Source organism: Loxodonta africana, chromosome 9 (assembly GCF_030014295.1).
Source record: "Loxodonta africana isolate mLoxAfr1 chromosome 9, mLoxAfr1.hap2, whole genome shotgun sequence".
Classification (NCBI taxonomy): Eukaryota; Metazoa; Chordata; class Mammalia; order Proboscidea; family Elephantidae; genus Loxodonta; species Loxodonta africana.
In genome coordinates, this window is record NC_087350.1 from 80,054,279 (window position 1) to 80,075,984 (window position 21,706).

General features: G+C 45.6%; 1 protein-coding gene and 1 non-coding gene across 5 annotated transcripts in view; one reads left to right on the top strand and one right to left on the bottom strand.

Moving 5' to 3' along the window:
• The window catches only part of FRMPD1 (FERM and PDZ domain containing 1), a 103,064-nt gene extending 82,876 nt beyond the window's left edge, over positions 1–20,188 (bottom strand). The window contains exons 1-3 of one of the 4 annotated variants that reach the window (XM_064291715.1): positions 20,109–20,188; positions 18,138–18,595; positions 4,487–5,126 (exon numbers count right to left, since the gene is read on the bottom strand). The gene's annotated coding sequence lies outside the window, so the exon portion shown is untranslated. Of the gene's footprint in view, positions 1–4,261; positions 4,446–4,486; positions 5,127–18,137; positions 18,596–20,108 lie in introns of those variants that run through there. The other 3 variants (XM_003407852.4, XM_064291717.1, XM_064291718.1) reach the window with 3 other exon arrangements.
• LOC111749905 (U6 spliceosomal RNA) lies at positions 14,008–14,114 on the top strand. The gene has a single exon (XR_002785077.1). It is a non-coding gene; the product is annotated as a U6 spliceosomal RNA (small nuclear RNA).
• Positions 20,189–21,706: the final 1,518 nt, after the last annotated feature.

Sequence of the window (21,706 nt, forward strand, 5' to 3'; positions counted from 1 at the left end):
TCTCTCAGAAGAGAATCAAAGCTTTGAGGCATGAAGCCAAGGTTCCCTGGGGAGCGGCAATGCAGCAGGCAAATGCACATCAGCCTGAGCATTAGCAGGTGCACACCTCATTTTGACCCTGGCACTGTCCCCTGTGTGACCTTCACCAAGTCCCTTCTCCTTCCAGTAATTCCATTTCTACCTCTAGATCTAGAAGGATTCTAAGGCTTCTGTCACCTCCAATTCCATGATTCTGACTGGTGGAGAGGTCAGAGGGCTAACCTATTCTCATGTGACAGCCTGCACTGGGCATACCTGTGGCATGGACATCATAAGCACCATTTAAACTAACTGCTCACCCAACTTCTCAGGTCCACAATCCAGGCATCCAGCTGAGTGTCTCTGTACCCTCCTCTCAAATCCAACCACTCTCCACATTAACTCTCCTGTTAATGTGACCTCCTCAAAAGCTCTCCAGTTTCCACTTCCTTCTATCCCCACTGCCATCACACATGTTCAGGCTAGCATGATCTTTTACGTGGGTCACTGCAACAACTGGTCTTACTTTCTTCCATCTTGCTCTCCCCCAATTCATTCCCCACACCACAGAGTAATATTTTCTAAGATGTAAATCTGATCATGTCACTCCCCTGCATAAAACTCTATGATGTATTGGGTGTTTTTCTAGGCTAATGAAAAAGCTTTGAAACTAGAGAGAGGTAGTGTTGTGAATACACCAGATGCCACTGAATTATACATTTTAAAGTGGTTACTTGTATGTTATATGAATTTTACCTCACTTTTTAAAAAAGTGTTTAAAAAAAAAAAAAACCTTTCTCTAATGTCACCCCATCGTTTAGGATAATTTATTAGGGTCCTTACTGTGAACTCTGGAGCCAGACCTCCTTGGTTCATAACCCAGGTCTACCACTCACTGGATCTGGGACTCTGAGCAGGTTACTCCACCACTTGGTGCCTGTTTCCCCACTGGTAAAATGTGGATAACAACAGTGCCTACCTCATAAGGTTATTGTGAGGATTGATTCGTTAATGCACATAAAATGGTTAGAACCTACCCACTGCCATCCAGTCCACTGCAACTCATAGTGACCCCATAGGGTTTCCAAGGCTGTGAATCTCTACAGAAGCAGACTGCCACAAGTTTCTCCCTTGGAGCCACTGATGGTTTTGAACCACCAACCACCCGGTTAGCAGTCAATCGCCTTAACCACTGTACCACCAGCCCTCCTTAAAGTGCTTAGAATAGTGCCTGACATATAAGATCTCAGAAAACGGAAGCTGCTGCTATTATTATTCCTAGGCCTTTGAGGCCCTACCAGCTCAGGCCCCACTCACCTCTCCAGCCTCTTGCGTTCCTCTCTCTCACCACTCATCACCTCCCAGAGAGTTCTAGCACTGCTGAACCTCTTCCAGTTTCGCTCTTGCTGCTGAGCCTGCACACATGCCATTTCATCGCCAGGTACATTCTTCCCGCTCCTCCTTGCCTGGCTTCCCCAACTGACTTTTTAAAAGGCTTTATTGAGATATAATTCATATAACATACAATATACCCATTTAAAGTATACAAGTAGTGGTTTTTGGTATACTCACAGTTGTGCAACCATCCCCACAATCCATTTTAAAACATTTCATCATTCCCCTCCCTGCCACCCAGCAAAAAAAAAAAAAAGCCCCATACCCATTAGGAGTCATTCTCCATTTCCCTCCAAACCTCCCAGCCCTTAGGTTAGGTGACATTGAGTTGGTTCCAGCCCATAGCGACCTTATATATAATGGAATGAAATGCTGCCAGTCCTGCGCCATCCTCACTAATCTACCCCAACTGATTTTTAGGCCTCTGTTTACATCCCCCTTGTTAAATTTTCTCTGATCTTCAACTCTGCGTCAGGTACTCCCATATTCAGTACTCTCCCTCTCTTGGAACTATATTTGACTATTTACTTATATATATCCCCTGCTAAAAAATATATGTGTAAAATATAAGGTCGGTGAGGGCAGGGCCGAGGTTCTCTGATTCACCATGATTCTTCGGTGCTTAATAGATGTTCAGTAAATACTGGTTGAAAGATTGAAACTAATGGTGCTAACTAGCCAAAACCCAGGCCCTATAAAAACAGCTCTACTGAAAAAAAATCAACAGTATCAGAGTTTTCTCTATATTACAAATACCAAAAGTAACAGTATATTTGTGACTTTCAAAATTCCTACAACTAGTCTTATATAAACAGCCACTGGAACAAGGCAGACCCTTGTAAAATGAGTGTGATTCAGCTGCCTTAACAAAGCAAGTCCTACAGAGAGTGAAAACAGCTCTGAAGGCTGGGTAGGAGGAAGCAAGAAAGGCCCACACTTGAAAAGTGTTCAATACTTACAGGTTTTATGTGACCGGGAATTATCAGGTCATTATCAGGTAAATGAATATAAGTAGTTTTTGTTTAAAATAAATTGCTAAAAAGGAAGGAAAGGAGCGGGGAGTGAGACAGAGGGAAAGGGAGGGACGTAGGGAATGGGAGAAAGGAAGAGAGGAAAGGATGGAGGGAGGAAGGAAAGAAGGAAGGAAAGGTGAGTTTCTTCATTCTGGAAATTTCCTATAAAGCTATTTCTGTTAAGCAAATTCTATTTTCCCGCAGATTCCCATTATAAAATTAAAGCTGGATTTCTCCAGACTATAATCTGTGCCCTGAATGCTTACATCAAAATCCAATGACCATAATAAGAAAAGCAATTATCTCTTAACAAAACATTAAGGCAATTTTTCAATATATCAACATAGGCTGCAAAATAATTACAAAATAAAAACAACAAAAGCCTACCCCGCACACACTTCAATCTACTTCGTACACTGATGGCAAATAACTCCTACTAAAGAAAGCACAGCTCTGGTCACGCCCCACCCTTATTCAGGTCCTCTCAATGGCTCCCCATTGCCTTCAGGATAAAGAAGACACTCCTAAGCGGGGCTTAAAGACCGTCTCCCTTTGGCTCTGACCTACTTGTCTAGGCTCATTTCCTTCTAATCACCTTTAAATGACCCCTGAGACAAACAAATTGCACTGAGTGCCTCTGCTATGCCTTTATCTTTTTCCACCTCTCTAAAAAAAAAAAAAATTTTTTCTAGGATGTTCCTTACCCACCCCAAGCTTCCCATGTCAAAATTCTACCTCTTTTGAAGCCTCACTCAAATGTTACCTCCTCCATGAAGTCTTCCATGATGCTTTCCCCCACAACACATGACCTCTACAGCCTCTAGGCTTCTATAACTTTTTCTAGAGATGATCCTCATGTATTTATCACTAGCTGGCTTGTATTGTAGTTATTTCTGAACATGTTCTCTCCTTCCTAACAAATTATAAACTCAAATACATTCCCCCTCACATTTAACATATGTCATGCAAACGGTGGTGATGGTGGTCGCCTTCCAGCTGATTCCTACTCATAGCAACCCTATATGTGCACAGTAGAACTGCTCCATAGCGTTTTTAAGGCCGTGGCAGAATGAAAAGACCAGTGGGTAAATAATGAAAGTAAAGGGGGATTTAAGTAGAAACTTGAAGTATTAAAGAGATTTGCAGATAGATAAAATTTTCCAATCACTTAGGTATATTATCTAAGTTTCAAGACTTGCTGCCTCTCTGAGTGCCGTGATAAATTAGACTGCTTCTAACTAATCGTACTGTGTTTTGCTTTGTTTTGTTTTGTTTTTCATTTATTTGTTATTTCATTCTTTCATTCAACAAATATTTACTTAGTACCTTCTGCCACGCAAACTCTACAGGGTAGGCCAAGCAGTTATGGACAAAGGAGTCGGGAGACCTCCCTTCAAGTTCTGATTCTATCACTGTTACCCTCTCAGGATACTCACTGTACCATCTGAAACAGAGGTATTTAACCTGAAAATCTCCAGTCTCAGGGCTTACATCTTATAATTCGACAATTTTGAAAGCCAGCTGGCAATTTAATTCCAATGGTATTTAATAATCATCTTGTCTATATATAAAATGATTAAAGATACTACAATCTGAAAGCACAAAACAGACGTGAGTTTTGAGAAGAACCCATGACAAACAAATTGCAGTGATGAAGACCAAAAGAACTTTGACTTCAACAGGTTTCACAAATGTTAAGTGCTCAAAAACAAATACACTGTGGAAAATGATTTTAAAAATATATACTGGGAAGGTACGATAGAAAAAAAAAAATGCTCCCTTTCTGAGGAGTCTAGAGAAAACGGGACATAGAGAATGAAAAGACATCAACTCACCAGTCAAGCAGAGCTGAAGAGACTCCTGCAAGGAAAGAAGTCGACCCCACTTCCTCAGCAGCCCCATGCTGGCACCACCCCTCCATCCCAGGACACTGCTCCCGGGCCTCCCAGCACACAGCTATTTTTAAAGATAAAAAGTCACATTCCCAAGATTGCAGCCACAAGAATGTGAATATCAAATGACCTTCCCATAGCGAGTCAATAAGCCCAAGTAAAACTGACCGCTGTGCCATGCAGGCAAAGTTGGATGACCCGTCTGTGGCCCAGGCCCCACTCCACACAGGACCATGGTCTTCCTTAACTGCTGGATGTGGGACGCTGCAGCTACACATTTCAACATGAATTTGGCTTCTTTCCTTTCAGCACAAAAGTCCCAGAAGCCCTCCAGATGCCATTCTCACCCTCAAGACTTCAGCCATTTGAACAAGCTGAGAGAGAAAACCCTAGAGGTCCTTGATGGGCAAACTGGCTTCCTCTATGCCGAGGGCAATGCAGAAGATGACCCCAAAGGTCTCATGATGCATCCATTTTATGGTTGTAGTCCAAGCTACAGCAATACCTTGTCTCCCACTGGTATTGCCCAGCCATTTTTGGTTAAAGTTAATAACAATGGCATTAGCTCACTAAGTCTCACAGCATCCCAGGGAGATAGGTCACCACCAAGCTCATTATTCCTCCTTAACAGATGGGGAAATGACGCCACAGGAAGATTAAATAACCTGCCCAGCCTCACACAGCCAGCTACAGGTGGAGCACAAGACGATCTCAGCCCTCGTGCCAATTCTTGAATGGAAAATGCTCTGAAGAAAGCCCTCTGCAGTTCTCGGATCCCATGCAGTGTGGATGGTTTGCATGGCAAAAGCTGAAAAGAAAATAAGCACAGGGGTAATCTTCTTAAAATTGCTCCAATTGTCTTTCTTTTCCTGTGTCTTCCCAGAATGTTATGAGAGGAGGATGGTTTTAACACACAAGTGTTAAATGAAAGACAGTGCAGGCACTGATATAAAGAGAGGACAGAACAGGCCTGCAGGGAGTCAGGGGCCTCAGTAAATAAGATCAAAAGTTGAGTGGGTGCCTATCAGTGACCTCTGTTCTCTGCACCCCACAGGACTCTGTACAAACTGGTGACCTCTGGCCTGAAATTATGTCCGTTTCCTTCCTTTCTACAACAAGTACTCGCTTTCTACAAGAGGTGCTTAAAGACACAAAGATAAACTGGAACCATCCCCACAGTTAAGGAGCTTGAATTACTACCAAATTAGAAACAGTAAGGGCCAAAGCAGAGGGGATGGTAGAATGCCTGGGAGTTTGATGGTAGGGGATCACGTCCACATGTGGGTATAGTGGGGTGACCTACCAGGGGAGGCTTTGTGGAAGAGGTTACTGGGCATGAAAGATGGGACAGTGAGACTTGCAGAGGTGGTGAGGATGGCATTATAGGCCATGGCTCGGGCAAGGCATAGAAAGTATATAAATAAAAGACGGCACAGGGCTACCCTAAAGACGAAAGGTTCAGCTCAGAATGAAGGGTGTGTGGGACAAAGAGATATGAAGCAGGGTTGAGGGATTCAGGATAGGAATGGCAGATAGAAGCCAGATCACCAAAGGCCTTAAGTGTGAAACTAAGGAGGTTCAAATATTACTCCTATTTAGAAGTGTTCAACACTGTGCCTTGCTCACAGTAGGCACTCAATAAATGTCGGTGGGGCAAAATGCAAGAAGATACTATAATTTGTGGGTAATGCAGGACAACCATGAAAGAAGACACCAAAAAACTTACCACTACTTTCTTTTATCAACTGATATCTGGTCAGGACAACTCCTAAAATTACTTTACTGTCCAAAATACCTGCTATGTTCTACCCAAAATGGAGACCATAATACTTGCCATCAGCTTCTCACCCAAGAGCACTGTGAAAATTAATGATGAGGTAATGTCTGTGAAACGCTTGAAGCTCTTTGGAAATGTGGCAAAAGGCATCACTTCAATTAATATTTAAAGAGATTCTACCCAGCTCTGATCTGTTTTTCTACAGACTAATGTTACGTCCACAGGATAGGGTGATGCCAGACTGGCCCCTAAATAAACCTTTCCAACAGCGCCCAACACAGGTGCACTCTCCCGAACTCTTTACATGTGGCTGATGGGGCTCACGATCACACCAATGCATGGGTGGTTTCCAACTTGGAAATCCAAAGTTACCAAAGGATATAAGGGAAAATACATCGGGCAGAAGAGCAAAATAGATTCCAAAAAGTGGTCTCCCTTGACACCCCATTTTTAAGCATGAGAGAGAGTCCTTTGAAGACTTCAAGGAGAATCATTTTAGCAAAATCCACATCCTAAGCCAGTTAACACTTTTAGGCCTAACGCAGTGCCCGAGAAAGGAAGAAATAAGAATAGCTCCCTCGGCTCAATTACAAATGGAGTGGAAAAAATAATTTCAAAAGTTCAAGGGGAAAAAAAATCAATCCATTTCCTTCCCCCAAAGCTTTCACTTCTATAAATATACTCACATAAATGGACCCAAGACCACTCTTCCTTCTGAAAACACTACCTGTCTGGAATTTGCAAGACAAATCATGTGCCCATCTTGCTTTCAACTCACTGAAGCTCAAACAATACTCTCCAAAAACTTAGCTCTCCTTCTTAAAGAACACTCCTCCCTCCGCCCCTTTCTCATTACAAATGTAATACATGTGTCTGGTAGGAAATTTTGAAAATTTTTCTTCTTTGGAAAGGAAAAATTAAAATCATCCATTATAATCTACAAGTTGCTATTTACCCTTCTAGCCTGTTTGAGTGTGTGTGTGTGTGTCTGTGTGTGTAAATATATAACTGGGATCTTACTGTATCTACTGGTTTATAACCTGATCTTCTTAGAACAATATACTGTAAACATCTTCCTATATCTTTATTATTCTATAACATTATTATTTTTTTTGATGTCTACACCTTATGGAAGTGCCATTTTTAAAGCTAATACTCTGTTGCTGGACGTTTGGTTTATTTTAGCAATGTTTTTATTACAAACAATGTTGAGACAAACATATACAACTCTAATTATTCTCTTAGGATAAATTCCTAAGTGGCACTGCTGTGTAAAATACTACACACAAGTTTTTAAGGCATTTTATATAGTTCTCCAGAAAGGTTATCCCAATCTTACTCTGTCAGTCAGTGGGAGGGCTACTTGCTCTCATCACCTCTAATGTAGTAATTTATAAAGGAGGTGTTGGCGCATTTATTTAGTTTTTTTTTTTATTATTATTATTCTTCAGGTAGATCCCCCTCCCTAAATGTTTAGTATCTACTTATATATTTTTTCAGAGTATTTCTTTACTGTGTGCTTCTATTCATCAGAAAGCCGTATTTCCTCTACCCCAACCCCAGGGGCAGCCCAGCGGTCTTCCTGCTCTGCACCTGCCAGTCACATTTTCAACTCAGTGCCCTTCATTCCTCTCTCAACAAATATTTCATAGTTCCAGAAGGTGAGTCAAATACAGAACCCAACAAACTTATTGTCATGGTCTGAACTGTGTCCCCTAAAAATATGTGTCAACTTGGATAGGCCATGATTCCCAGTATTGTGTGGTTGTCCTCCATTTTGTGATTGTAATTTTATGTTAAAGACGATTAGGGTGAGATTATAACACCCTTACTCAGATCACATCCCTCATCCAAGGTAAACGGAGTTTCCCTGTGGTGTGCCCTATACCATCTTTTATCTTTCAAGAGATAAAAAGGAAAGGAAGAGATCAGAGAGGGGAACCTCATACCACCAAGAAAGCAGTGCAGGGAGCAGAGAGTGTCCTTTGGACTCAGGGTTCCTGCGCGGAGAAGCTCCTAGTCCAGGGGAAGATTGACGAGAAGGTCAACAGAGGGAAAAAAGACTTCCCCTGGAGCTGATGCCCTGAATTTAGACTTTTAGCCTACTTTAGTGTGAAGAAATAAATTTCTCTTTGTTAAAGCCATTCACTTGTGGTATTTCCGTTATAGCAGCACTAGATGGCTAAGACAGTTGTTTATCCACTCATTCATTTATTCAACTGATGTCTCTTGGATGTCTGTTATGTACCAGGCACCATACTAAGAGAGGAGTATACACAAAGCACTATGAGAACCCAGGACAGAGATGGTCAATGAGGCTGGAACAGCAGAGGGACGCTTGAGTTGAATGATAACTAAGAGTTTTACTGGTAGATGAGGAGGGAAGGGGCATGCTTTGCAAAGGGGACAGCACAAGCAAAGGTCCAGAGGCATGCCAGAACGTGATGTGTTGAAGGAATGTTTTCATTTTTAGAGCATGAAAATGAGGGCTGAGGATGAGACTGAAAAATTAGCTCATGCTGAATTTATCCGTTAAATTATTCTCCCCTCTACCTCACTGCCCCAACCTCCCCTCTCCAGTCCCTCACCCTTACCCCCTGCATCTGTGCTCTGGCTTGTAATCCCTGGTCCATCTCCAATGCAGACTCCATCCTCACCATCCATCTCTCTAGACCTGTCTGCCTGGGGTCGAATCCTGGCAATCATACCAACCTACTCAGCATTCCCCAGTGAATAGATAGTTTCCTTCTCTGATTCTTGGGTTTCAGTCTTATTAATCCAGCTAGAAAAAGAAACTTCTGGCTGGTGATACATTTTTTTGTACCCCTGGCCTCTCAACACTGGGCTAAACTTATAAGAGGCAATCAATAAAAGTTTATAGACTCTAACCAAATTAAATTGTGTAGAATAAATGCAAGCAAGAGGATATACGTGTACAGGTTGTGTGTATCTAACTGTCATCCAGACAGCTGGGAAAATTGACACTGTCTTTGAAAATTAGCTTCTGAACACAATTGTGGCAAAGATAGATTAATTCTTATTAGGCATGTAATTCTGCATCTACCTAGACATTTCTCAGTCAGACACACGAATGGTACTTGCTAAACTGAGCCACGCACCCCAAGAGCTTCTATGCATAAAGGTCAACATATTTGGATTTTTTTTTTTTTTTTCTTTGAGGAAAGGTAGGTGGAGAGGAGAGGTAAGAAGGCTCCTAACACGTGCCATCTCTGCTGGGAATTTCACACTGATCATTCCAATTCAAAGCAAATATCCTGATGCCACCTTGGAGGAATTCCTCTCCATTATTCATGGTTTCATGCAGGCAACAAACATTTCTCGATAATTCTTCCCTGAGGGCAAAGATCCCTACATTCCCCAAGTGGTTAGTCTCTCCCTGTTCTGGTTGAGATTCCCTCAGCCCTGGATTCATCCCTCTACAGTAGCACTCATCACATTGATTGGCTTGTTTGTCCCCACACTGGGCTGTGACCTCTACAATGCTGGGGGCTGTTTCTCCATCCCTATGTGCCCTAGGTCCTTGAATATCATCTTCCACATTCTAGAGCATCAATCAATGTTGTGGAATGAAATGCAATGTCAGAGCTGTAAAAGCCATAGAAATAACCTAGTCCACAGATAGAAAACCAAGGCCCACAGAGGGGAAGCAACCTCTTCAAATTCACACAAAAAGATAGTGGCAATCAGTAAAGAAAGAAAAAAATCAAAGATCTCAGCAACGCTGCAAGCTTGAGGAATAGCTGACTGGGAGGTGTGGGGGGGGGACTTGACGGAATTTGGAAAGGGAACAAAACTAAGTTTGGTTCTGGACAGCCTCAAACACATGGAACAAGTCTAATACCTCTTCTCCGTGACAACCCTTCAGATAATATTAAAAAAAAAATTAACACTTATAGAATATTTACCATGTGGAGGTAGAAAACAGAGATCATGTCTTCCCTGTATCTTCTTTTCTATAAGTTTAACACTCGCACATAATCAATTACATAAGCAAGTAAATAACGTGCCTCAGGTCATGAAACTAGTAAACCTGGGTCTGAATGAGTCAAAAGCTCACAAACGTTGCCCTGCACCCCACTGCCTTTCGGACCCTAGTCCTAAGGCTACAGCATACCAAGAAAGAGCCAGCTGGACCATGTAAGAAGTTCACAGGCAGACTTGGCTGTGTCCCAGGACAGAAAGCAGTAGCTCCAGAGCTGGAGGATAGGTCTGCTGCCTGCCCACCCCCTAAAATTGCAGAGTGGGCACCATTCCTCAGAGTCCTTGCTAGCACTTGGCTGACAGGCCAGGCCAAATCTGGGAGCAGGTATAACATGCAGAAACACAGAAGTCCACTTAAACTCTTCACTTAGCCAGGATACCACTGCCGACTATAAAGAGAGCAAGAAGAGAGCAGCTGGGAGCCAGGTGCAACTAAGGTAGTAGTCATAGACACAGTCATTCATTCATTTACTCATTGATTCATTTCATCACTCAACAATATATGCTGAGCCTTAGCCCTGGACCAGGTCCTTTTCTAGGCTCTGGATTGAGAAAACAGCAGGGCTAGGTCCCCGGCCTGGAGAAGCTCATAGGCAAGTGAGGCAAGGCTACATGGAAACACCCCATGACCATGCAATCTGGGAAGTGTTATCTTGGAGGAAGAATGAGAAGAGAGGAGGAAAGGCTCACCCTAGGAAAGACTTCCCAGACAAAGCAGGTCATTCTGATGCGAGGACATTTCAAAGTGGCTATATCAAACAAACCATGTCAAAATGGAAAATTACTGTTATTTAAACCCAGCAAGCAAACTGAGAACCAGAGATCTCTGGATCACAGCTCTCCTCCTGTCCTTAGAGCTCTAAGCAGTACATTTGATTATCTGTTCTATTAGATGGTCCTTAAGGTCTCCTTCAAGCCTGAAGTTCCTCCAGTTCAGCTCTGATTGGATGACCAGGAAAGGGGCAATCAGGAGCCCTGACTGTGGGGACACAACTGAGGGCACCTTTGGGTATATTGTTCTCTCTGCCTTTTTCCTTTTCTCTAGTTCTTACTCACTTATTAGAGCTCAGTTCAAATTCCAGTCCTTCCAGAAAGCCTTTTGGATCCCCCGGGAGCCTGCTGGTCTCCCAAGAGTCTCTAAACCATAGCACTATGTGCAGCACTGACTTACTGCCAGCTGCAGGCAGGGCAGGGACTGATTCATCTGTTTCCCCCAGCTCCCATTCCTGTGCAGGCCTTTCTTAATAAAGCACATTGAAAGGTGTACAGCAGGAGTTCAGGAGGATGCTCCGGGCAGATGTGAAACGGTGATCTTGGTTACAGCAGTGACATGTTCCTCCTAGGCCACCCTCCTCATAGGCCAGATCCTCCGAGGCCACTGTCCTCTCTCTGCCTTTCCTCAGCTCTGCTACTGACTTCACCAGACTCAACACTCCTGGCCTGCTTATTCTAGGCTTTTTGGGAGCTCTGGAATGTCAACTGCAAACAAAGTGGTGTATACACATTTTGGAGAAAAGCACATTTTAGTGTGACCTGCACCTGGAGAGCCAAGAGGGAAGGAGTAGACTGGTGATCCCACATAAGGACCATGGAACTTCTGAGTCAGGCTAGGGCACGAGCAGGCTAGTTGAGGGGCATGAAGATCGCGCTATTACACACTTTCAGAGCTGCATGGGAGCAGCTTTTTTACAGAAAAAGATACTTGGGCGCTGAAAATATAAGTAATGCCCTTCAAGTTTAATGAGCCAATCTTGGACTAAATTAAGGGGAAAATGCAAGGACAGAAGTCTTCCTCTAGGTGTTCCTTCTCAATCTAGAATACATTCACTGTAGGATCTTCCCTAAGACTAAGGACTGGTAATGAATATTTTAATACTGACAGCTCCTACTTCCCATTGATGAAAATTCCTCTAACCAGAGCATGCTTCACTAAAAATGAAGAAATGGACCAGAAATACCTGTGTTGTCCCAGGCCACCTAATCCCTGAGGGCCCCACCCACAGCTGTGCAACAGGGATGAAGGGAGCAGCCCTGGCACCGTCTAGGGCAGCAGCCAGGATGCTGAAGGAAGGAAGGAAGAGACACAAAGCATGCAGAATAAAGACGTGAGGCCAGTGACTCTGGACAGGTGGCTTCAAATACAATCTAGGGAAAAGACAGTCGCAAAAGGAGAGAAAGTAGAGAGTCAAAGAGATCTGTAGTGGGCTGAATAGTGCTCCCCCAAAAGACACGTCCATCTCTCTGACACCAAAGTACATGCCATTCCCTTGTGGCCCAGTGCAGAGTCCAGAAGAGAGAGCCAACAGCAAACTCTAGGGGGGCCCAGAGGGAACCTAACTCAACCTCAGGCTGTGCTAACACAAATAGATTCTGAAGTGAGGCTGTAATGATCTTGCCCTTCTCTGGGCTGGTCGGACTTCCACTTGTACAGCTGTGTTCAACTCTTGGCTCTGTCCTTCTCAAGGGACTGGACGAACTGGGGCATTTTAGCTAAAGAAGTAAAGATTCTGGGGACCTGATCCTTGTGTTTGAATGCCCAAATGAACTAAATGGCTGTCATAGAGAAGAAACAGATTTTTGTGTGGTGCTTCAAAGGACAGAATCAAGGCCATGGGGCAGCCATTGCCCAGAGAAAGTTTTTGACTCAGCATTATGAAGGATTTTCTAATAATCAGTATACCACCAGACAATCAGTAGAATAGCAGTGGCTTGGGGATTGGCAGGTCTGAGCAGAGAGATGCTGGGGGATTCCTGCACGAGACAAAGGCTGCACTTGATCATCTCCTGACCTGTAACCCTGTTTGAGAGTCTATGACTCTCAGCTAAATACCCCATAACGTACATGTGAATCTAGGTTTTCAGCATATAGACAGAGCACACTCTCACTAGAGAACTTATTACACAGTTTTTGTGAAGAACAAAGTACGGAAACTACTTAGAAATGAGCTGGGGAAAGAAATAACCAATTCTTCCTGCCCCTACATACAAAATGCCTCTCCCCTTGCTGCCTCCTCCCTGCTCAGGCAGGAAGGAAGGGGAAGAGTACATAACCACATAGACATTACCCTCTACCCTGACCAGGAGCCAAAGGCACCTGCACCAGTACCAGGGGAGATCTGGATAGCCTGGGTTTGATGTCCTTTTCTAAGAAAAATCAGCAAGAAGGGAACCTCCAACTACCAACTGAATTATTTCCATAAAAACAAATAGCACCCCCAACTTTATTTTAGCAATTGATTTTTCTTTTGGATCCTTCTAAATTCTACATGTGGAACAAGGAAAACAACAAACTTGAGCAGTAATTCAGAAGTTAAATGTGTTAATGTTCACAAGTTACCCCTGGAGAGGGTTTTTTGGGAAAGGGTGCTGGTCTTAACAAGCGCTAGCCTACACCCTGCATTGTGGACACTCAGAGAACAGGAAGCACGGCGTTTCTCATTTGCCGGCGCATCTGTCTTCTCTTAAGTCAAGATCTCAGAGAATAAGCACTGCTGCATCCGGGTGGATTCCTCTGAAGCTCTTTCCGTTCAGGATTTTGAAAATTTGCCATGTCACCCTTTTACTGAAACAGCTGAAGTTCTCAGGTCATTCCTCAAAAGAGGTCAAAAGATTCCCACTGTTACCTTTCTAGCCTGTAATTAGTGGTGGGCTTTCTTTTCCCCCTGAAAGAACCAGTGTTGAGGGCACACGTCATTTAGCAGCCAGCTTATGAAATGATTAGAAACCTGAACCGTTTCTAACCACTGCAAAAAGGTCTCCAAACATCAGGTGGGTCCTTGAACATGCTATGTCACTTCGGTGAAAATAATGGCTATTGCCCTTAAACCAATTAGCCAAGCACCGAATCAGGCTTCCCACTGTCCGGCAGATGGAGAGTCAAAAAAAACAAACAAACAAAAAAAAAAACCCTGTGCTTGCTTCGACAGCACATATTCTAAAACTGGAACAACACAGAGAAGATTAGCATGGCCCCTGCACAAAAATGAGACACAAATTCATATCTTAGATAATGGTGATGGTTGACCAACACGATGAACATAACTAAAGTCACTGAATTGTACATGTAAAAAACGTTGAAGTGGCAAATGTTTTGTTACATACTTGCAACGATAACAAAAGTAAATAAAATTTAAAATCTTCCTATTTTCAGAGCTACAGAATGTAATCTGTAGTTACCAGAACAGATTTAAGCCAGTGTTACTCCTGTTTCCATGAATGTCTCTTAAATTTAGTATATATCTTAGAATATAGAAGTACAGCTACAACATCTGTGCATAAATCAAGATTTTATATACTGAATGGTGTTAAGTACACAGGCACGTTTGGTATTTGAAAGCTTTCCGGACTAAATCTTTTGGTATAGTAAAGAATCCTTTTGTAATGTAAATAATTATTGCCAAATTCATCTAGCTTGAAGAGTTAAATGTCACATCGTATATTTATTTAAAATAGGCCGTGTTGCCCAGCGAAATTCAGGCTCATTTTTGAGGTTGCATCATTCTTTAGCTAATGAAGGATCCCCATGTCAAGGCATCAGAGTGTGGCAAGAGAGGTCAGCTAAGGACCACAACCCTTAAGCATTGGCGTGGTGTTCCCAGTTGAACTCAAATAATTCAGACTTCAGGCTTTTGTCACACCACGACAGCAAACGTATACTGTCCTTGTGCTAAGAGTATGTTCTGTGAGAAGGGCTGTGGGGTGGAGGTAAGAGGGACATTATGCCAGATCTCCCAGAAGCTCCTTGTGGGCGTAGTCACACATACAAGTGACCACACACAAAATCCCTCAAGACTGACTGCAAGGGCTCCCCCACAGGAGGTAACAATTTCAGTGGGAGACCAGAGAAGGATGAACACCCTGGGATGTGGGGATCAGGAAGACAGCTTCCCTAGAAGAGGCAGGATTCGAGCTGGGCCTTCAGGCATAGGCAAGACCACCAAGGCTGAGTGAGGCACAGGCTACTTAGAAGGAGGAGCAAATGCCTAGAGGCCTAGAGGCACATGATCTCTGGGTGCATTAGAGGATTATGTGTGGAGGGCAGGGGGAGGGGAACTGAAGGAAGGGATGGAGACAGGCCATTAGGTCTGCTGGGCAAAGGGGCTTCAGATGGCATTACCCATACACAGGGGACCCACTGAAAGTCTCCGAGAAGGGGTATGACATGATCAGAGTCATCCTTTAGAGTACAGAGAGCAGAAGCCTGATGTTTGAAGAGTGAATAGATAGATAGGCACATGTTTGAGAGAAATTTTGGAAGTAAAATTGATGGGACTTAGTGACTACTGGATTTCACTAAGGAAGGATTGAGGGAGAAGGCACGGTCATAGATGGCTACCCATCCCTGCTGTGGAGTTTCCAGGCTGGGAGGGTTTAGTGGGATGATGGCCCTGTGACCTAGCAGGGACAGTGCTTTGGTACCAGGGCTGGTGGCACCACAGGCTCAACCCCACTCAAGCTCCCCCTTTACATATCAACCTTTACGTTAAAGAGCACCTCCAGGGGTACTACTCTCAGGGCCTGCAGAGGGGTGGGAGGAGGAGGAAGAAAGGGGGGTGCAGAGAGGGAAAGAGAAGGAAGAAGACAGAAGGAAAATGAAAGGGGAGGAAGAAGGGAGGGAAAGAGATTCTGAAGAAGTGGGTCTACAGCGAGAGTCCCCAAAGCAGCAACGGCAGCTTGCCAAGCCACTCTGGGCCTGATCTTGTAGGTCAGAGTGCTGTGGCTGGGTGTTCCTTTTTTCAAAACGCCTAAAACATAGTCTTGTATTCAAGGGGCAGAGAACCTGCTCTGGAGTCTCCCCAGTAATGGTAGGGATAGCACTATCTGTGCAGACAGCCTGTCTAGTCCTGGAGCGCACCAAGCCCTTCCAGACCTCAAGGTCTTTGCATTCACTGTTCCCTCTGCCGGGAACAGTTTTCCCCCTTAATTTAACTTTGTGGAGCCCTGGTGGCCTGTGGTTAAAGCACTCAGCTGCTAACTGAAAGGTTGGAGGTTCAAACCTATCAGCAGCTTTGAGGGAGAAACATGTGGGAGTCTGCTTCCATAAAGATTTACAGCCTTGGAAACCCTCTGGGGCAGGTCTACTCTGTCTTACAGGGTTGCTATGAGTCAAAATCAACTCGACAGCAGTGGTTTTTTTTGTTTGTTTTTTGTTCTGTAATTTAACTTTTATTTGGTGCTTACTACATACCCGGCACTATTCTGAGTACTTTACATTTATCAACTCATTTAATCCTCATAACGACCCTTTCGGGCAGGTACTATTATTATCCCTAGTTTACAGATGAAGAAACTGAGGCCTAGAAGATTAAACAACCTGATCACAGAATTTATTTAGTTAGTGGAAGGGCCAGTATTCAAGTCCATGTGGTATGGCCCCAGAGTCTGCAAGTCTGTATTCTTATCAGCTCTAGACATGGCTGGCTCCTTCTCACCTTTAGTCTCAATGCCTCAGACAGGACTTCCCTGACCACCTTCAGATGGTGTCCCCTCCCCCACATCACTTTCTCTCACATTACCCATTTTATTTCTTTCTCAGCTCTTATCATAATCAGTAATTATTTATGTATTTACTTGTTTATTATGTTTCTCAAAGGAACCCTGGTGGCACAATAGCTAAAGCGCTTGGCTGCTAACCAAAAGGTCGGCAGTTCAAATCCACCAGCCACTCTGCAAGAAAAAGATTACGGCCTAGAAAACCCTTTGGGGCAGTTCTACTCTGTCTTATTGGGTCGCTATGAGACAGAATCAACTCGACGGCACACAACAATAATATATGTTTACTATTTTATCAGGTTTCTGCAACTAGAATATAAATTCCAGGAAGGCCGGGACCTTTCCTTTTGCTGCAATGGACTCCTGGCACCTGGAACAGTCTCTGGCACATAGTAGGTACTCTATGAATAACTGTTGAATGAACAAATGAAGGGCAGTACCGTGGATTCTACATAGTACTACAGAAGATCATACGGTATTGCAGCTTAGTTCTTCACTCTCTTCCTTGACCGCTGCACCTCCCCCAGCAACCTACACTAGGGCAGAAGGCAGTCAGGGTCCAGAGCTCAGAACCCCGAGTCCAGTTCCCAGGATATGAGGACAAAGCTGATATATTTATAACTGTGTCTGACTGTCAAATCCCCATACCTGGGTCCCTGGGCACATGTGCCCATCTGCAGTGATAAACTTGTGGGCGGCAGGGACTGAGGCTCTGATCAATCCTCTGTGGCCTCCCACCACTAACATGATTTACAGGGCACTGGCTGCTATTGATGCTTGTGTCTGATTTGAGCACCCTCGTAATAACAGAAAGCTCCCCCAGGCTCAGGAGACACCTTGAGCATAGATCACCTTGTCACAGGAACTCATCCTCACTGTACAATCGTGGTGAGGTCCTAACCCAACACACACTCAAAAACAAAAAGCACCCTTTATATACTCCAACAGTGTCTAACAACATTTACTAAGCTTGTCCATGAACACACTGATAAAAGAAACTAACTTGTGTAAAAAAAGAAAAGAAAAACGTTGCCATTGATTCCAACTCATAGCGACCTTATAGGACAGAGTAGAACTGCTCTATAGGGTTTCCAAGGAGCAGCTGGTGGATTTGAACTGCCAACCTTTTTGGTTCACAGCCGTAGCACACCATGGCTCTTAACTACTGCCCCACCAGGGCCTCAAGCTTGTATCAAGTACTTATTGTATCGCAAACGCGTTGCTAGGCACTTTCACACATGATTTCATCTAGTTCTTTGAGTTTGGGATTATTATTATTCCCCTTTTACAAATGAGAAATGAGCCCTATGGGGCTGGGCAGTATCTATCTAATAATCAGCCCAATATCCCCAAACCAGTGGGGATTCAAGCCCAGATGTGTCTGCCTCCTGAACTGCCTTTTATTGTCCTCTGCTCTGATCTGTTCTGCCTTCTCTTGTGCTTCCACCAGACTCACTGTTCTCCATCCATGCTCTGTGCTTCCCGGCCTCTGTGCCTTTTCTTATACCTGTTCCTTGATCTAAAAATGGCTTTTCCACTTCTCTCTACCTGTTGAAATCTTCTTCTTCCCTCTATCTTCCATGGTGCAGATTTCTCCAGTCTCCTCAGTTGGAATTCACGTTCTGAGTGTTCCCAGGGCACTCTGAATCCAGGTCGCATGTGACAAATCCCAGAATACCCTGCGCCATAATCCTCTTTCTTCCTCACTAGAACCTGATCTCCTAGAGGGTAGGGCCTGGTGGATTTTTTCATGTTTGCTTCCTCCTGAATGAGTGGTGAGAAAGTGCTTGTTGAACCAATGAAAAATGAAGAGGGAAAAAGACTTTTGGCATTTGAAGTCATTTGAGGAAAAAAAAGGTTCTGGGCAGATTAGCTTTGAGGAAAGAGCATCATTTGGGAACAGCAAACATGTGTACCACAACTCCACCATTTTCCTGCTCCCGTCACAAAGCACACTCTCATCAGTCCTCTGATTTCATAAAGCTTGAAACTTAAAACCAGGATGTCTAGGAAGGAAATAAAATAATAAAATCACTTCAGTAAGAATCCTTTCATAGTAATGCATTTCACACAGACTCCAGAGATGCTAACTGGAGCTCAACAGGGGACAAGAGACTGGCCAAAAGAAGAAAGTTTACCTTCTAGCATGTCAAAGTTTAACCACCTGGTGCTTGTTTTACTGTGGCTGAATTCATCTGTCCCTGGAAAATATGGACTTGCCAAACCCCCCAAAAACTGTAGGCCTCTTCAACCATACCTATGTTAAATACCCACCAAAGGATGCTGAGTCTGGAGTGGTTTTAAATCGTCTTGGTTGGAAAACATCCATCGCTTTAGACTAGAAACAAAAAGATGCTGGCCTCTATATCAGGACCCCCAAACAGTGCATTATTTTTTTTTTTCAAACAACCATTTTGAGGTTTTACAAAAATAACCGACTCACAAACAGAAACACTTCCTGATCTATAAGCCACTCTGAAAACAAACCATTATGCCGTTGAATATTTTATGATGATCCAAAGCATTGAGGGAGGCAAGGAGTGTATTCACCAATCCTTGCCATGTCTATTTTGGGACTCCTCCCAAAGCAAACTGCAAATGCCTTCTTTATTTTCTAAATGCCCATTTGCAAGTGCTGGGTGGATTCTTGGTGAAACATTGCTTCCACCCCAAACTGACCCTAAGCGCTGAGACCCGGAGGTTACTCTTCTCCAGAATTTACACGGAAGGGCCTCATCGATCATCTAGCGCGTACCCTCTACCCCTATTATACAGGCAGCGAAACCAGTGGAGGGGACTTGCCCAAGGTCACACAGTCACTGAACAGCAGAGGAGTCACCAGAAGCCAAGGTCCTCGACTCCCAGCCCAGGGAACATCTGCTACTCCCAGGGGCTGACTCAACACCCCTCCTAAAGCTCTGCGGAAGCTGTCGCAGGTTAACGACGTGACCCTGAAATTGACTTTTGTGGGTTCCAACGTTCTCTCTCCACCCTATGGGGTCCCAGGGCTGAAACACTCAGGGGGACCCTGAACTCACAAAACTGCAATACAGGCATGGCGCTTCAGGTGATCATCCCTGGCGTACCCCTCTTAGTCCGGGTATGGGCGTCAAGGCCAGATAGGGAGGGCTGGACCGAGGTGACTAGAAAGTTGGCGCTGGCCACAGCCGCACGTGAACCCAGGTCTCCCGCCTCCCAGTTTGCCGCTCTTTCCACTACACCATGCAGATCTCCAAAACTTAAGCAACAAATCGATACTATGTGAAGATTTAACCGTTGCGGGCCCTGATCAGGGTGCCGTGCGAGCCCGCGGACGCGCCCTCCGAGCCGGGAGTGGGGACACTAGGACGGCAGGCGGACACGGGTCGCCCAGGGCCGGTGTTGCAGGCGGAGCGCACGGCGGAGGGCGGCGCGGAGGAAGCCGAGCGGCAGGGAGCTTGCAGCTCTTGGAGGTGCAGGCCGGGGCGTAGGGACCGGCAGTGCCCCCAAAACTTTGCGGCGCCGAGACCTCGCCCTTACCTGCAGAGGAAGCGCCGCCCGCGCGAACGCGGACCTGGCGGGCTGACGCTCTCGGCGAGGGGCGGCCCCGCCCGGTGGCGGGCACGGACGCGGCCAAGGCTCGGGCAGCAGCTCGGCTCGGGCTCGGCTGGGGCTCCGCCTCCCGCGCCGCGGCTGCAGCCGGAGGGGGCGCGCAAGGCCGGGCCGCGCCCGCGCCGTCTGGCCGCGGCAGGTGCTGAGGCTGCAGCTGCGGGCCGCCAGCTGCCGGCGCCGCGACCCCCACCCCGGGGGAGGAGCCCCGCGCGCCGCCTCCACGGGCTCCGGAGGTCCCGGCCCGCCGCAGTGGGCGGTCCCGCTCCCACCCGGCTCTGGCCTTCCCCGGCCTTTCCCAGCTCCCTGCCTGGGCGCGCAGCTTCCGCCGAGCACCCACGGGGAGACTGAGGCGGGTAGAGGGAAGGGGCTACACACGGTCAGGCAGAGCTGCGGCGGCAAGGCCAGAACTGGAATCCAGAAGAATGCCAAGAAATTACGCCTTCGCACTCCACCTTCCCCCAGACTCTCGGGCTCCAAGGCTGTTGGAAGAGCCCCAGCTACGCGGGACCCGGGGCGGCGGTCCTCGGGGCCAGGAGAGACAGATGAGGTGGACCTCGATTTAGCACTGCGGGCCACCGCCCTGCCTCTGCGAACTCTGCCTTCCGCGGCTGGGACACTACGCACTCCCGACGACTTTTCCTCCGCCTCTCCTACCACTTCGTGGCCTCCGTGAGGGCTCCTCAAGCTCCCAGCCCCAACATGCTGGAGTGCCCTGGGGCTCTGCACTCAACCCTCTTTTGACTTTCTGTGCTATCTCGCTCACTGCCCTGGCTCTGGTCCTACCACCTATCTGTCCATCATACCCACGTGTACATCTCTATCCAAGAACGCTTTTCTGTGCTGAAGTATTTACTGAACACCTACTGGATCCATGCCCTGTGTTAGACACTGAGTATATAGCATCGAATAAAGCTCAGGCCCTGCCCTCATGGAATTTACAGCCCGGTGGACTAGTTCAGTCCCTGTAATAGTAGCGAGATCCCAGAGTACCAAGGGAGCCTCAAGAGGGGCCGCGGGTTGCTTGAATAAGGGAAGAAAGCTTCCTGGAGGGAAGGCCAACGGAGCCTAGTTAACAAAAAGGCGAGAGCCTTCCAAGCAGACGCCACAGGATCAAAGAACCCAAGAAGAAAGAGATCTGAGTGAGGGAAGGACAGTTGAGGAGAGTAGAAGCACTAGAGTTAGCACTAGTTCCTGGCCAAGGCGTTAGCACTCTGTTCTCAGAACAATGGTAGTTCATGGAAGTTTTGAACAGGGAGGGACACTATCAGATGGGCATGTTAGATCATTCTGGTGATCGAGTGAAGCACAGACAGATTTTAACAAGTATGTTCCTTATTAAAAAAAATTGCAGCCCTTTGGAGCAAACCTGGCCTGGATCAAGAAAGCCGCTCCAGCACCTATCTCCTCTATGTCCTTCATCCCCAAATCCAGGCCTTTATCCAAGAACTCTCCTCTGAGGAGCTTGGTCTTTAAAAGGGCTCCTAGGTACCTGCAACCAAAGCTCCCTTTTCTCTCAATGCCACCCA